Raw genomic sequence first — 17,219 nt, 5'->3', positions numbered from 1 at the left:
ACACAGTGTATACACACAGCCCAGCTGTGCAACACACAAACACACACACACTGTGTATACACCCCCAGCTGTGCAACACAAACACACACACACAAACAGTGTATACACCCCCAGCTGTGCAACACACACACACAAACACACACACACTGTGTATACACCCCTAGCTGTGCAACACACACACACTGTGTATACACCCCTAGCTGTGCAACACAAACACACACACACTGTGTATACGCCCCCAGCTGTGCAACACAAACACACACACACAAACAGTGTATACACCCCCAGCTGTGCTACACACACACACAAACACACACACTGTGTATACGCACCCCATCTGTGCAACACACAAACACACACACACACACACACACTGTGTATACATTGCAGCTGTGCAACACACAAACACACACACAGTGTATATCACCCCCAGCTGTGCAACACACACACACAAACACACACTGTGTATACACACCCCAGCTGTGGAACACACACACACACACACTGTGTATGCACCCCCAGCTGTGCAACATACACACACAGTATACACACACCACAGCTATGCAACACACAAACACACACAGTGTATACACCCCAGCTGTGCAACACACACACACACAAACACACACACTGTGTATACATTCCCCCACCTGTGCAACACACACACAGTGTATACACACACCCCAGCTGTGCAACACACACAAACTGTGTATACACTCCACAGCTGTGCAGCACACACACAAACACAGTGTATATACACCCCCCATCTGTGCAATAGACACACACTAAGAATACATACACACACACTGTATATACACCCCCAGCTGTGCAATAGATATCTCTGTGTGTGTATTCTTAGTGTTACACACACGGAATAGACACAGAGAGTACACCCCCCCCCCCAGCTGTGCAATACAGAAACAGAGGACACACACACACAACGTATATATCCCTTCAGCTGTGCAATAGACACACACAGAGAATACACACACACACACAGAGTGTATATACACCCCTTCAGCTGTGCAATAAACACACATCAAGAATACACACACACACACAGAGAGGTTTCAGAGTGGTAGCCGTGTTAGTCTGTATCAGCAAAAAAACCGAGGAGTCCTTGTGGCACCCGACTAACACATTTATTTGGGCATAAGCTTTCGTGGGCTAATGCCCACTTCCTCGGATGCATGGAGTGAAAATACAGTAGGAAGATATATACACACAGAGAACATGAAACAATGGGGGTTGCCATATCCACTGTAATGCGGCTTATCAATTAAGGTGGGCTATTATCAGCAGGAGAAAAATAAACCTTTTGTGGTGATAATCAGGGTGGCCCATTTCAAACAGTTGACAGGAAGTTGTGAGTAACAGCAGGGGAAAAAATTAGCAGGGGGGAATAGTTTTTACTTTGTGTAATGACCCATCCACTCCAGTCTCTATTCGAGCCTAATTTAATGGTGTCCAGTTTGCAAATTAATTCCAGTTCTGCAGTTTCTCGTTGGAGTCTGTTTCTGAAGTTTTTTTGTTGAAGAATTGCCACTTTTAGGTCTGTAATCGAGTGACCAGGGAGGCTGAAGTGTTCACTGACTGGTTTTTGAATGTTAATTCTTGACGTCTGATTTGTGTCCATTTATTCTTTTGCATAGAGATTGTCCGGTTTGGCCAATGTACATGGCAGAGGGGCATTGCTGGCTCATGATGGCATATACCACATGGGTAGATGTGCAGGTGAACGAGCCTCTGATAGTGTGGCTGATGTGATTAGGTCCTATGATGGTGTCCCTTGAATAGATATGTGGATAGACTTGGCAACGGGCTTTGTTGCAGGGATTGGTTCCTGGGTTTGTGTATATACACCTTTCCAGGAGTGCAATAGACTCACATGGAGAACACACACACTCTCTCTCACATGCACAGACTACATACACACACCCCTGAGCTGTGCAAGAGACACACCGAGAGAATACACACACAGAGTACATACACAAGCCCCCTAAGCTGTGCAACAGACACACAGAGAATATACACCTCCCCCCATATAGATACACACATACACGGAGCTGTGCAATAGACACACACAGAAAATACACACACACCGTGAGTTGGGCAATAGACACACAGAATACACACACACACAGAAAAACAACGAGGAGTCCTTGTGGCATGAGACTAACAGATTTATTTGGGCCTAAGCTTTCATGGGCTAAAACCCACTTCCTGTATTGTAAAATACAGCTTGCTGTATTTTAAAGAATCCTTATTGAGATTACAGGGACAAACCATCCCGATGTGTAGAAAGAATAGTAAATATGGCAGGCGACCAGCTTGGCTTAACAGTGAAATCCTTGCTGATCTTAAACACAGAAAAGAAGCTTACAAGAAGTGGAAGATTGGACAAATGACCAGGGATGAGTATAAAAATATTGCTCGGGCATGCAGGAGTGAAATCAAGAAGGCCAAATCACACCTGGAGTTGCAGCTAGCAAGAGATGTTAAGAGTAACAAGAAGGGTTTCTTCAGGTATGTTAGCAACAAGAAGAAAGTCAAGGAAAATGTGGGCCCCTTACTGAATGAGGGAGGCAACCTAGTGACAGAGGATGTGGAAAAAGCTAATGTACTCAATGCTTTTTTTGCCTCTGTCTTCACGAACAAGGTCAGCTCCCAGACTGCTGCGCTGGGCATCACAACATGGGGAGGAGATGACCAGCCCTCTGTGAAGGAAGAAATGGTTCGGGACTATTTAGAAAAGCTGGACGTGCACAAGTCCATGGGGCCGGATGCGCTGTGTCCGAGAGTGCTAAAGGAGTTGGCGGATGTGATTGCAGAGCCACTGGCCATTATCTCTGATAACTCATGGCGATCAGGGGAGGTCCCGGAGGACTGGAAAAAGGCTAATGTAGTGTCCATATTTTAAAAAGGAAAGAAGAAGGATCCGGGGAACTACAGGCCAGTCAGCCTCACCTCAGTCCCTGGAAAAATCATGGAGCAGGTCCTCAAGGAATCAATTCTGAAGCACGCAGAGGAGAGGAAAGTGATCAGGAACTGTCAGCATGGATTCACCAAGGGCAAGTCATGCCTAACTAATCTAATTGCCTTCTATGATGAGATAACTGGCTCTGTGAATGAGGGGAAAGCAGCGGACGTGTTGTTCCTTGACTTTAGCAAAGCTTTTGACACGGTCTCCCACAGTATTCTTGTCAGCAAGTTAAAGAAGTATGGGCTGGATGAATGCACTATAAGGTGGGTAGGAAGTTGGCTAGATTGTCGGGCTCAACGGGTAATGATCAATGGCTCCGTGTCTAGTTGGCAGCCGGTATCAAGCGGAGTGCCCCAAGGGTCGGTCCTGGGGCCGGTTTTGTTCAATATCTTCATAAATGATCTGGAGGATGGTGTGGATTGCACCCTCAGCAAGTTTGCAGATGACACTAAGCTGGGGGGAGAGGTGGATACGCTGGAGGGTAGGGATAGGATACAGAGGGACCTAGACAAATTGGAGGATTGGACCAAAAGAAATCTGATGAGGTTCAACAAGGACAAGTGAAGAGTCCTGCACTTAGGACGGAAGAATCCCATGCACCGCTACAGACTAGGGACCGAATGGCTCAGCAGCAGTTCTGCAGAAAAGGACCTAGGGGTTACAGTGGACGAGAAGCTGGATACGAGTCAACAGTGTGCCCTTGTTGCCAAGAAGGCCAGTGGCATTTTGGGATGTATAGGGAGGCGCATTGCCAGCAGGGACGTTATCGTTCCCCTCTATTCGACATTGGTGAGGCCTCATCTGGAGTACTGTGTCCAGTTTTGGGCCCCACACTACAAGAAGGATGTGGAAAAATTGGAAAGCGTGCAGCGGAGGGCAACAAAAATGATTAGGGGACTGGAACACATGACTTATCAGAAGAGGCTGAGGGAACTGGGATTGTTTAGTCTGCGAAGAGAAGAATGAGGGGGGATTTGATAGCTGCTTTCAACTACCTGACAGGGGGTTCCAAAGAGGATGGATCTAGACTGTTCTCAGGGGTAGCAGATGACAGAACAAGGAGTAATGGTCTCAAGTTGCAGTGGGGGAGGTTTAGGTTGGATATTAGGAAAAACTTTTTCACTAGGAGGGTGGTGAAGCACTGGAATGCGTTACCTAGGGAGGTGGTGGAATCTCCTTCCTTAGAAGTTTTTAAGGTCAGGCTTGACAAAGCCCAGGCTGGGATGATTTAACTGGGGATCGGTCCTGCTTTGAGCAGGGGGTGGGACTAGATGACCTCCTGAGGTCCCTTCCAACCCGGATATTCTGTGATTCCTCAGATGCATGGAGTGGAAAACACAGTAGCAGGTATAAATACACAGCACAGGAAAAGATGGGGGGAGTTGCTACCACTCTGAAACCTGCACACACACATACCCTGAGCCATGCAACAGACACACACACACACATCCTGAGCGGCGCATCACAGATCCCCCCTGATCCCCACATCCTGAGCTGTGCAATACACACACACACAGAATACACACATACACACAGATCCTGAGCTGTGCAACATAAACTCACAAACACACAGCATATATTCACACTGACACAACAATTCTGAGTTGTGGAACTTCCCCCCTCCCAGCTATGCAATACACACCCCCACGCACACACACAGAGAATAAACACCTTAATAGAAAATAAGCTCTCTCTGACCTACACACACACCCCCACGCACACACACAGAGAATAAACACCTTAATAGAAAATAAGCTCTCTCTGACGTACACACACACACACACACTATAGAATAAATACACAGAGACCCACACTCCCTGAGCTGTGCAATAGACATCCCCACACAAAATAAGAACATTCACAAAATACACATGCAATGCACATGTATTGAACACCCACATCTGGTCTGTGCGATACACCAACACACACAGAATAAACACTCTCACAGAATGTAAATTCTCCCTGACTTACACTTCCGGATGTGTAATAAACAAACACACACATGTCTGACTATCCACACGCACTGACTTGCACTTCCTGCCCTGGGTCATAGATGCAGACACAAAATAAAACCCCCCAAAGATCGCCTGTAAAATACAGTCACGGTGTTTGCATATATTGACCCCTATAGCCTGCAACAAACACACAGTCAATGCACTCACAAAATATACACATTGGTCACACATGGCCTGACCCACGCAATAGACATAGACACACACGATCAACACAAACACGCTGCCAGAACATAGACACACACTGACCCACACATCCTGATCTGTGCAATAAATACACACAGAGACACACACACACAATTACACAAACACACTGCCAGAATAGTCGGACGCACTGACCCACACATCCTGGGCCGTTGCCAAACACTCGCACAATAAGCCCAACAGATGTCAATGCACACCCATCAAAACGCACACCATCAACCCAAAGACACACCCTCCCACACGTCCACCCAGGCTACACACTCCCTGACACACGTCCCAATGCACACACTCAACACACACACGCACACGAAGCAACCACGCATTCGCTGACACAGCACACACAGGAGCATAGTTCTCGCTCTCTCTCTCACACACACACATTACAACACACACTCCCTCCCCCACAGCCCAGCGGTGGGCGGGCTCAAAGCAAACGCGATGGAGAGCGTGTTGTGATTTCACAAGATTAGAAAAACCAGATGCCAGCGTGTGATGCAACACAACTTCCCCGTTGGCACAGGGGAAACGGGGGGCGGGGAATGGGGCCAGGGGCCTGTCCCTTCTAGGGGGCACTGGCTCCCATCCAGCCCCAGGGCAGGGACTGGCTGGCTCAGGGGGGCAGGGAATGGGGCAGGGGCCTGTCCCCTCTAGGGGGCGCCGGCTCCCATCCGGCCCCAGGGCAGGGACTGGCTGGCTCAGGGGGGCAGGGAATGGGGCAGGGGCCTGTCCCCTCTAGGGGGCGCCGGCTCCCACCCGGCCCCAGGGCGGGACTGGCGGGCTCAGGAGAGCAGGGAAGGGGGTGAGGGGCTCTGTGTGTGGGCAGAGAGGGGCCCGCGCGGGGGTGTTGGGGCGGTGGGCTGGGGGGGCCACAGGCACTCGCCGGAGGCAGATCGGGGGAAGGAAGTGATGGAAAAATCCGTCTCTGCTAAAGAGCTTCAGAGCCACTTCAGCCCTGGGTCAGCAAAATCAGAACTGGAACCAACTGCCTGAGCCCCGTGGGCCAGGCTCTCCCCCCACCATGACCCCCACGTGTGCGCTTCCCAGGAGCCAGGACTCCTGGGTTCTATCCCTGGCTCTGGGGGGGGGTAGTGGGGGCTAGTGGTTAGAGCGGGGGGAGGGGAGCCAGGACTCCGGGGGTCTCTCCCCAGCACTGGGAGGGGAGCAGGGGCTAGTGGGTTAGAGTGGGGGATGCTGGGAGCCAGGACTCCTGGGTTCTATCCCTGGCTCTGGGAGGGGAGCGGGGGCTAGTGGGTTAGAGTGGGGGATGCTGGGAACCAGGACTCCTGGGTTCTGTCCTGGCCCTGGGAAGGGAGAGGGCGGGTTAGCTGGGGTCCCTGTGGAGGTGGGACAGTTCCTGTCCCTACTGCCTGGGGCGGGGGCCAGCGAGCCGGGGGGCAGCAGCAGGTCGGGTGTGGGGCCGCGGGGAGCCCGGGCAGAGGCTGAGCCGAGCCCAGTGATTCTTACAGAGAAAGAGGAAGCCGGATAAGGCCCCAGTGCCCGTCCCCCATCACAGGGACGCTTTAGTCACTTCCGGGGACCCCCTCAGCTGACGCAAGCCGGGCTCCCGGAAGGGCCTGGTTCCTGGAGTTATGAGAAGGGGGGTCCGCAGAGCCCTCACTTCCCGTGGAGGAGCTGACTTCGAGGGGGGGAAGGGAGCTGAGTTAACGAGGGCACAGGAAACATGATGGGGGGGGGGATCAAGGTGAGGACATATCTGGGGTGGTGTGTGAGGGGGATGGGAAAAGGAAGAATGGGGGGCTGTGGGTCGGGAGTGAGGGGCACCGCAGGGCTGGGGGGGGCCAGGGCTGGGCTAGCAGGAGCTGGGTCGGGAGTGAGGGGCACCGCAGGGCTGGGGGGGGCAGGGCTGGGCTAGCAGGAGCTGTGGGTCGGGAGTGAGGGGCACCGGCAGAGCTGGGGGGGCCCAGGGCTGGGTTAGCAGGAGCTGCGGGTCGGGAGTGAGGGGCACTGGCAGGGCTGGGGGGGGCCAGGGCTGGGCTAGCAGGAGCTGTGGGTTGGGAGTGAGGGGCACCGGCAGGGCTGGGGGGGCCCAGGGCTGGGCTGGCAGGGGCTGCGGGTCGGGAGTGAGGGGCACCGGCAGGGCTGCAGGGGGCCAGGGCTGGGCTAGCAGGAGCTGCGGGTCGGGAGTGAGGGGCACCGGCAGGGCTGGGGGGGCCCAGGGCTGGGCTGGCAGGGGCTGCGGGTCGGGAGTGAGGGGCACCGGCAGGGCTGGGGGGGCCAGGGCTGGGGTAGCAGGGGCTGCGGGTCGGGAGTGAGGGGCACCGGCAGGGCTGGGGGGGGCCAGGGCTGGGCTAGCAGGGGCTGCGGGTCGGGAGTGAGGGGCACCGGCAGGGCTGGGGGGGCCCAGGGCTGGGCTGGCAGGAGCTGCGGGTCAGGAGTGAGGGGCACCGGCAGGGCTGGGGGGGGCCAGGGCTGGGCTAGCAGGGGCTGCGGGTCAGGAGTGAGGGGCACCGGCAGGGCTGGGGGGGGGGCCAGGGCTGGGGTAGCAGGAGCTGTGGGTCGGGAGTGAGGGGCACCGGCAGGGCTGGGGGGGCCAGGGCTGGGCTAGCAGGGGCTGCGGGTCGGGAGTGAGGGGCACCGGCAGAGCTGGGGGGGGGGCCAGGGCTGGGGTAGCAGGGAGTTGTGGGTCGGGAGTGAGGGGCACCGGCAGAGCTGGGGGGGGCCAGGGCTGGGCTAGCAGGGAGTTGTGGGTCGGGATTGAGGGGCACCGGCAGGGCTGGGGGGAGGCGGCCAGGCGGCCAGGCCGTGTGAAGGGACAGAGGGGGGTAGGTGCCGGCGGGGGCCTTGTTCCTGCCCCGGTGTGGCTGGGCAGGCAGCCGGGTGTTGGCGTCCCTGAGCCGGATGCTGCAACCCCTGGGCTGGACCAGACACTGCCGGGACGGGGAGCTGCAGGTAACGAACAGGCCAGGACAAGTCCTGGCTTCCACGCCCTGCACCGCAGCTTCTCACAGTCACACCAGAGCCGGGAGGGGAGTGGGGTCTGGTGGTTAGAGCTGGGGGGAGGGCGGGAGCCAGGACGCCTGGGTTCTTTGACACTGACTCACTTTTCCTTTCAACTGTTATATCATATCAACTCTTCAGGCCCGATTTTTCCAGTCCTGAAATGGAGTTAATAATACAAACCTGCATCTGTCCCAGCGCCAGGGAGAGAACCCAGGAGTCCTGGCTCCCAGCCTCCCCTGCTCTAAGCCCCATTTCCTGGCCAGAGCCTTGGCTCTGGGGTTCGCGTGTCCAGGTGATGGGGGAAGGTGACTAAGTCACTGAACTTCATAGTTCAACCCGGGGGCTGGGTTTGTTTGTAGTTTGGCAGGAAAGCCGGGGGCCCCCGCGAGCTCCTGGCCAGGCTCTGACCCCAAACAGGCCGCAGCTGCCCGGCTAGCCAGGTCGGGGCGGGGGTGTCTGGACGGGATGAGTCACTGGCCACACACTCAGGAATGACTCGTGTAGCCCCTGTAAATATCACTGCAACACGACCCAGCTCTGAGCTCATCTTCCCCGCTGGAATCCGGCCCCAGGGCGACCCCCCTGCCGTCAATGGAGCCAGAGCCGGGCCTGATCTCAGTGACCCGGGTGTGAAACCGGAGTGACCCCCCCATGCCGTCAATGGAGCCAGAGCCGGTTCCGATCTCAGTGACTCCGGTGTGAAACCGGAGTGACCCCCCTGCCGTCAATGGAGCCAGAGCCGGTTCCGATCTCAGTGACTCCGGTGTGAAACCGGAGTGACCCCCCTGCCGTCAATGGAGCCAGAGCCGGTTCCGATCTCAGTGACCCTGGTGTGAAACCGGAGTGACCCCCCTGCCGTCAATGGAGCCAGAGCCGGTTCCGATCTCAGTGACCCGGGTGTGAAACCGGAGTGACCCCCCTGCTGTCAATGGAGCCAGAGCCGGTTCCGATCTCAGTGACCCGGGTGTGAAACCGGAGTGACCCCCCCAATGTCCATGGAGCCAGAGCCGTGTCTGATCTCAGTGACTCCGGTGTGAATCTGCAGTGACCCCCCCTGCCGTCAATGGAGCCAGAGCCGGTTCCGATCTCAGTGACCCGGGTGTGAAACCGGAGTGACCCCCCTTGCTGTCAATGGAGCCAGAGCCGGTTCCGATCTCAGTGACCCCGGTGTGAAACCGGAGTGACCCCCCAACGTCCATGGAGCCAGAGCCGGTTCTGATCTCAGTGACCCCGGTGTGAAACCGGAGTGACCCCCCCCCCAACGTCCATGGAGCCAGAGCCGGTTCCGATCTCAGTGACCCGGGTGTGAAACCAGAGTGACCCCCCCAACGTCCATGGAGCCAGAGCCGTGTCTCATCTCAGTGACTCCGGTGTGAATCTACAGTGACCCCCCTGCCGTCCATGGAGCCAGAGCCGGTTCCGATCTCAGTGACCCGGGTGTGAAACCGGAGTGACCCCCCCCAACGTCCATGGAGCCAGAGCCGTGTCTCATCTCAGTGACTCCAGTGTGAATCTACAGTGACCCCCCCTGCCGTCAATGGAGCCAGAGCCGGTTCCGATCTCAGTGACCCGGGTGTGAAACCGGAGTGACCCCCCCCCAACGTCCATGGAGCCAGAGCCGGTTCTGATCTCAGTGACTCCTGTGTGAATCCGCAGTGAGCCCGCTGGAATCAGGGCCAGATTGCACCCAATCTGTGGAGGGATTCGCTCAGGGCAGAAGCATCCCAGGAATCCGGTTGCATGTGGGGTTTTGGAGATTGCAAAGTTTTCCTGCCTTGGGCTCCGGGCCCAGCCTCTGTCAGCTCTGCTGAGTCACCCAGCTCCTGGTCCTGGGGAGATTAGCACGCACCTCAGGCTGTGAGGGTGCGGGTGTGGGTGGGCGCACGCGCATTTGTAGCATGGAGGGTGTGTGGACAGCTGTGTGCATGTGAATGTGTGTGTTTGTGTGGCTGTTGACGTGCGTGTGTTTGTGTTGCTGGGTGTGTGGCTGTCTAGACGCGTGTTGCTGCGACTGGCTGGGTGTGTTTGCGTTGCTGTGTACGTGTGTGAGTCTGACTGTGTGTGTTTGTGTTGCTGTAACACGTTTGTGCGGCTGTTGACGCGTGCGTGTTTGGGTGCGTGCTTATGTGTGTCTGTGTCTGGTGGGGAAGGGTGTGTGTGTGTGTGTGTGTGTGATCGGGGGAGCAGTTTTTGTGTGTGTGTGTGAGCGCGAGGGTGGTTGTGTGGGTGTGTTAGGTGTAGTGTGTATGGGGGGGTTGTGTGTGTGTGTTTGCAGCCCTCAAACTGAGCCCAGTCAAACACGTCTCACCCTCTCGTTTCCCCTCCCAGCCCAAGAGACTCAGGCCCCTTCCCGCCACGGATCCCACCTCTGGCACCAGAAGTCTCTCTGCACTGGGCCCCTCGGGTCCCCACTAAGGAGAGTGGGGGGAGCAGCCACAGGACCCACTAAGGAACGCTAGGGGGCACCGGCAGCCCTCCCACAAACAGTTGTCTGCAGTGGGGTATTGGTATCTGGGTGTGAACAGAGCCCGGTGCGCTCTCGCCTCCGCCAGCGCCTGGGGCCGAGAACAGGAACCGGGGCCTGGCAGGAACTGCCCCGGGCCAGGGCGTCTCGGGCCGCTGCTCCCGGGAGGGGTCAGCAGTGGGGGCGGGGGGGGGCAGTTTCCGGGGACGCGGCTGGAACTGGTGGATTTGCCGAGGGCAGGTTGCTTGAGCAATTGGCGTCCTGTGAATTGTTCTGGGCAGGAAGGTGAAAGAGAGGGGGAGGGGGAGAAAGAAAGACATTTCCACTCCAGATTGCTAGCCTGGCCCTGGGTGCCCCCGTCTCCTGCCAGGCCCCCCCCCCAGTGCCCCTCACTCCCGACCCGCAGCCCCTGCTAGCCCAGTCCTGCCCCCCAGCTCTGCCGGTGCTCCTCACTCCCGACCCGCAGCCCCCTGCCAGCCCAGTCCTGCCCCCCAGCTCTGCCGGTGTCCCTCACTCCCGACCCGCAGCCCCCTGCCAGCCCAGCCCAGCCCCCCCCAGCTCTGCCGGTGCCCCTCACTCCCGACCCGCAGCTCCCTGCTACCCCAGCCCTGGCCCCCCCAGCTCTGCCGGTGCCCCTCACTCCCGACCTGCAGCCCCCGCTACCCCAGCCCTGGCCCCCCCAGCCCTGCCAGTGCCCCTCACTCCCGACCCGCAGCTCCCTGCTACCCCAGCCCTGGCCCCCCCAGCTCTGCCGGTGCCCCTCACTCCCGACCTGCAGCCCCCGCTAGCCCAGTCCTGCCCCCCAGCTCTGCCGGTGCCCCTCACTCCCGACCTGCAGCCCCTGCTAGCCCAGTCCTGCCCCCCAGCTCTGCCGGTGCCCCTCACTCCCGACCCGCAGCCCCCTGCTAGCCCAGTCCTGCCCCCCAGCTCTGCCGGTGCCCCTCATTCCCGACCTGCAGCCCCCTGCTAGCCCAGCCCTGCCCCCCCCAGCTCTGCCAGTGCCCCTCACTCCCGACCCGCAGCCCCCTGCCAGCCCAGCCCTGGGCCCCCCCAGCTCTGCCGGTGCCCCTCCCTCCCGACCCGCAGCCCCTCTGCTCTGCCCCACACAGCACTCAGCGATCGAGGGGTCCCTTCGGGTAGCCGGATGCCCAGAGGCCGGTGCACTCGTTTCACTGGTAGGTGAAGCCGGCGGAGGCCGGATCTGGGCAGAGCGCAGGTTCTTGCTCTGGCCCAGCCGAGCCAAGAGCTCCAACGTGGGAATAACAGCTCCAGGCCCTACACGACCCCCTCGGATGTTCAGTAAACACTGCGGGTGAGTGCGTCATTTCCCTTCGCTTCTGGCCTTGCAAGCGCAACCTCTCAATGGCCTGCAAGGGCAGCGGGGTGGAGTGGGTCAGAGCAGGGGGGGCTGGGAGCCAGGACGCCTGGGTTCTCTCCCCGGCTCTGGGAGGGCAGTGGGGTCCAGTGGTTAGAGCAGGAGGGCTGGGAGCCAGGGCTCTGTTGGGCCGGGCTCTGCACAGACAGAGCGAGAGACAGTCCCTGCCCCAGCTGAGATCAGGGCCTCGTCGGGCCGGGCGCTGCACAGACACTGTCCGAGATGGGGGCCCTGCTGTATTTAATGATCCAGCCCACCCCACTCCTGGGCCCCCAGGCACGCTGAGTGCGGAGACAGCCGGTCAGCCCAACATTCAGGGACCCCCCTGGCCGGGGAGGGATCAGCCTGGGGCTTCCTGGGTAGAGAAGGAGAGGGGAAAAAAACCTTCCATGCCAGGGAAAGAACACAACAAAGAGCTGTCCGTCCTGAGAACTGCCCTTGGGGAAACGCCAGCACCAGCCCTGGTCACCAATCTGTCCATTTGTCCATCCCCTACACCCCCAGCTACTTGTCTGTCCATTCCCTACACCCCACCCTTCTGTCTCTCCATTCGCTACGCCCCCATCTATCTGTCTGTCTACCCCCATACACCCTCATCCGTCCGTCTGTCCACCCCCCACATCCCCAGCTATCTGTCTGTCCATCCCCATACACCCTCATCTGTCCGTCCCCGTACACCCCCATCTATCTGTCTGTCCATCCCCTACACCCCCAGCTACCTGTCTGTCCATTCCCATACACCCCCATCTATCTGTCTGTCCACCCCCATACACCCTCATCTGTCCGTCTCTCCACCCCCCACATCCCCAGCTATCTGTCTGTCCATCCCCATACACCCTCATCTGTCCGTCCCCGTACACCTCCATCTATCTGTCTGTCCATCCCCTACACCCCCAGCTACCTGTCTGTCCATTCCCATACACACCCATCTATCTGTCTGTCCACCCCCATACACCCTCATCCGTCCGTCTGTCCACCCCCCACATCCCCAGCTATCTGTCTGTCCATCCCTGCACATCCCCATCTATCTGTCTGTCCATCCCCATCTGTCTGTCTGTCCATCTCCATACCTATCCATCTGTCCATCCCCCTAAACTCCCATTTATCTCTGTCTATCCCCTACACCCCCATCTATCTGTCTGTCTATCCCCACACACCCCCCATCTGTCTGTCTGTCCATCCCCATACGCATCTCTCTATCCACTCTACCGATGCCCCGACACCTCTATTGCGAGTGTAAAAGTCTAATTCGGGAGGCCAAACATGAATTTGAAGAGCAACCAGCCAAAGACAGGAAAACGAACAGCCAGAATTGTTTTGTGTAGAAGCAGGAAGCGTGGCAAACACCCAGTGCGGCCCCGGACGATCGGGACACTGAGGGAGCACTCAAGGAGGACAAGGCCTTTGAGACGACCCTTAATGAATTCTTCGCCTCGGTCTTCACGGCTGAGGGTGTGAGGGAGATTCCCACCCCTGAGCTAGTTTTTGTAGGTAACAAACACGAGGAACTGTCCCAGACTGAGGTTGCGTTCGAGGAGGATTTGGAACAAGCTGATAAACTAAAGAGTAATACGTCACCAGGACCAGATGGGATTCACCCCCGGCTTCTGAAGGGGCTCAGATGTGAAATTGCAGAGCTACCAGCCGAGCTGTGGAACCAATCATGTCCATCCGCGTCTGCACCCGGTGACCGGAGGAGAGCTACCATGACGCCAGGGCTTTAAAAGGGCTCCAGAGGTGACCCCGGCGATGACAGGCCCCTAAGCCGGACTTCAGCCCCGGGCAAACGGGTTGAAACTCTCGCAAAGACCAGAACGTGATCGATGAACACGATGTCGGGGCAGCGTCCACGCGGCTTTTGTAAAGGGTGATTATGTCTCACTGTAAGATTTATGTGAGGGGGTCAACAGGCCTGTGGACAAGGGGGATCCAGTGGACATGGTGTATTTGAATTTTCATGAAAGCCTTTGACAAGGTCCCTGACCAAAGGCTCTGAAGCAAAGTCAGCTGCCACGGGATAAATGGGACGGTCCTCTCATGGATCGGTAACTGGTTAAAAGATAGGAAACAAAGGGTGGGAATAAATGGTCAGTTTTGACAGTGGGAAGAAGTAAACAGTGGTGTCCCCCAGGGGTCTGTACTGGGCCCAGTCCTATTCAACATATTCATAAATGATCTGGAAAAAGGCATAAACAGGGAGGTGGCAAAATTTTGCAGATGATACAAAACTACTCAGGATAGTTAAGCCCCAGGCAGACTGCGAAGGGGTACAAAAGGATCTCACCAAACTGGGTGACCGGGCTACGAAATGGCAGAGGAAATTCAATGTTGATAAATGCAAAGTCATGCACATTGGAGAACATAATCCCAACTAGACCATATACAACGATGGGGTCTAAATTAGCCGTGACCACTCAAGAAAGATCTGGGCGTCACTGCGGACAGTTCTCTGAAAACATCCACTCAATGGGCAGCGGCCGGCAAAGACGTGAGCAGGATGTTGGGAATCATTAAGAAAGGGATAGAGAATAGGACAGAAAACATCATATCGCCTCTGTACAACTCCATGGTGCGCCCACACCTTGAACACTGCTTGCAGATCTGGTCGCCCCGTCTCTCTTGCATTTGGGGAGGCTGGGTGCGAGCGCTGGAAGTGCCTAGAAGCGGGGGTCCACCGGTGCCTGGACTGTGGCCCTGCCTGCGGCTCTGCCCCAAGGCCCCGCCCCCACTCGACCTCTTCCCTCGAAGCCCCGCCCCCACTTCGCCTCTTCCCCGAGGCGTCCCTCGACCGTAGCTCGCTCCACTCTGCCCCTTGCTACAGGGCCCCCCTGCCCACTCCTCTCCGCCTCCTCCTTCGAGGCCCCCTCCTGCTTCTCTCTGCCCCACCGAGGCCCCCACTGCCTGCCTGCCAGCCACTCCTTCCTCTCTGCCCCCAAGCCCCCCTCTAGCCCTCACTCGCTCCTTTCTGCCCCCTCCTGCCTTAAGGGTGAGCAATGGGGGAAGAGGGAGCGAGCGACGGATGGGGGGGCCTCGGGGGAAGAGGCGGAGCGAGGGCGGGGCCTCGGGGGAAGAGACCAAGAGGGGCGGGGCCTCAGGGAAGAGCAAGGGACGGGGCCACGGTCCAGGCGCCAGGGGGCTGTAACGGCTTCCGGATGGGGAGAGATTAAAGAGACTGGGGCTGTTTTCCTTAGAAAAGAGACGACCCGGCCAGAGGTGGAGAAAACCGCGACGGGTGTGGAGCAAGCGATAAGGACGTGCCATTTACCCCTTCTCAGAACAAAACAACGAGGGGTCACCTGGTGAAATGACTAGGCAGCAGGTTCAAAACAAAGCAAAGGCAGTATTTCTTCACTCAGCGCACAGCCAACCCGTGGAACTCCTTGCCAGAAGCTGGGAATGGGTGACAGGGGATGGATCACTTGATGATGACCTGGTCTGTTCATTCCCTCTGGGGCACCTGGCCGGAAGACAGGATACTGGGCTAGATGGACCATTGGGCTGAACCAGTATGGCCGTTCCTATCATCTATCTATCTATCTATCCATCCCCAGACCCCCCTTCTATCTATCTATCTATCTATCCCCAGATAATCTAATCTATCTATCTATCTATCTATCTATCTATCTATCTATCTATCTATCCCCCAGACACTCATCTATCTATCTATCCATCCCCAGACCCCCCCCATCTATCTATCGATCTGTCCCCAGATAATCTATCTATCTATCTATCTATCTATCTATCTATCTATCTATCCCCCAGACACTCATCTATCTATCTATCTATCTATCTATCTATCTATCTATCTATCTATCTATCTATCTATCTATCCCCAGACACTCATCTATCTATCTATCTATCTATCTATCTATCCCCAGACACCCCCTCTATCTATCTATCTATCTATCTATCTATCTATCTATCTATCCCCAGACACCCCCTGTATCTATCTATCTACCTATCTATCTCCATTCCCAAGCTCAGCCCTGCTCTCCCGGCCAGCTCTGGTAGCCGGAGTCCCCTGTGGTGGCCGCTCAGCAGTGGCCGGTGAGTCAGCCTGTGGGGTGAGCGCACGGAGGGTCATGCAGAGCGGGGATGAGCGAGCCCAGTGTCGCCATCCTGTCCTTTCCCTGCAGGCCCCAGGGGATGGACCGGGCCAAGGACTCGGGATGGGACGGGGGACGGGACAGGACGGGACTTCCACTGAGCGTCAACCTCTAACTTCTCTCCAGCATGTTAGTCACGGGTGTGGGGCTGGGGAAGGGGGCACGGGGCCTTCCCCCCCTAGGGGGCGCTGGCTCCCTTCTGGGCCCAGGGTTGGGGGCCTGGCTGGCTCAGCGGGGAGGGACCCTGTGTGCGTGTGGGAGGTGTGTGTGTCACTAGATCTAACCTGCCCCCCTCCCATTCTTTGCTGCCCAGTCCCATCCCCCCCCCCGGCCCGTCCTGTCCCGGCTGTTAATTACAGCTCATTGCTCTGCAGGGAGAATGGGGCCCAGTCACTCATTAACAGCCCCCTGCATCCTGATGGCCCCGTTCACATGGGGCGGGGGGGGGGGGGGGGCTCAGCCCTAGGCCGATATTAACCGGACGTTGCCCTGGTGGCTGATTGTTCCAGGACCGGCTGGGGCTGAGTGTCCCTGACCTGCCCCATGACGCAGGTGTCCGTGGCACTGTGCCAGGGGGAAGGGGCGCCCGTGGGTGTGAACAGACTCATAGATCGCAAAGCGCTGCCCGTGGGAATGCAGCCAGCTCTGGGGAGGGGCGGTTGGGGAACAGCCGCGCAGAGGCACCGCACGGGGAAGACTCGCCCGGCACTGAGATGCAGCCACCTCTGGGGTGGGGCAGCGGGTCCGGGCCTCACAGCAGCGCCTGGGGAGGAGCAGGAGGAAGGACAATCCTGGATCTGTTTGAAGCGTCACAAGCGATTTGGGGAGGCCTATGGGAAAGGGGCTTGCTGGGGGTTCAAACCCACTGCGCTGGATTGCCCCCCACCCCCCACGGACGCACACCGGCCCCTGACCCCTGGGACAGGCCCAGAGAGACTGGAACGCTGAGCCTGGGCCCACGGGGTGCAGGGGGTCGAGTGCTAGTGAGACGAGAACTCAAGGCCCAGTTCTGCTGCCCTGCTGTGATGTGAGAGCATCGCCGCCCCCTGCTGGTGGGCTGTGTGTGTGTGTGAACACTGGCCCCTGCTGGTGGGCTGTGTGTGTGTGTGTGTGT

This window comes from Chelonia mydas, chromosome 14 (genome assembly GCF_015237465.2).
Source record: "Chelonia mydas isolate rCheMyd1 chromosome 14, rCheMyd1.pri.v2, whole genome shotgun sequence".
Taxonomy (NCBI): domain Eukaryota; kingdom Metazoa; phylum Chordata; order Testudines; family Cheloniidae; genus Chelonia; species Chelonia mydas.
This window is presented reverse-complemented; position numbering follows the sequence as displayed.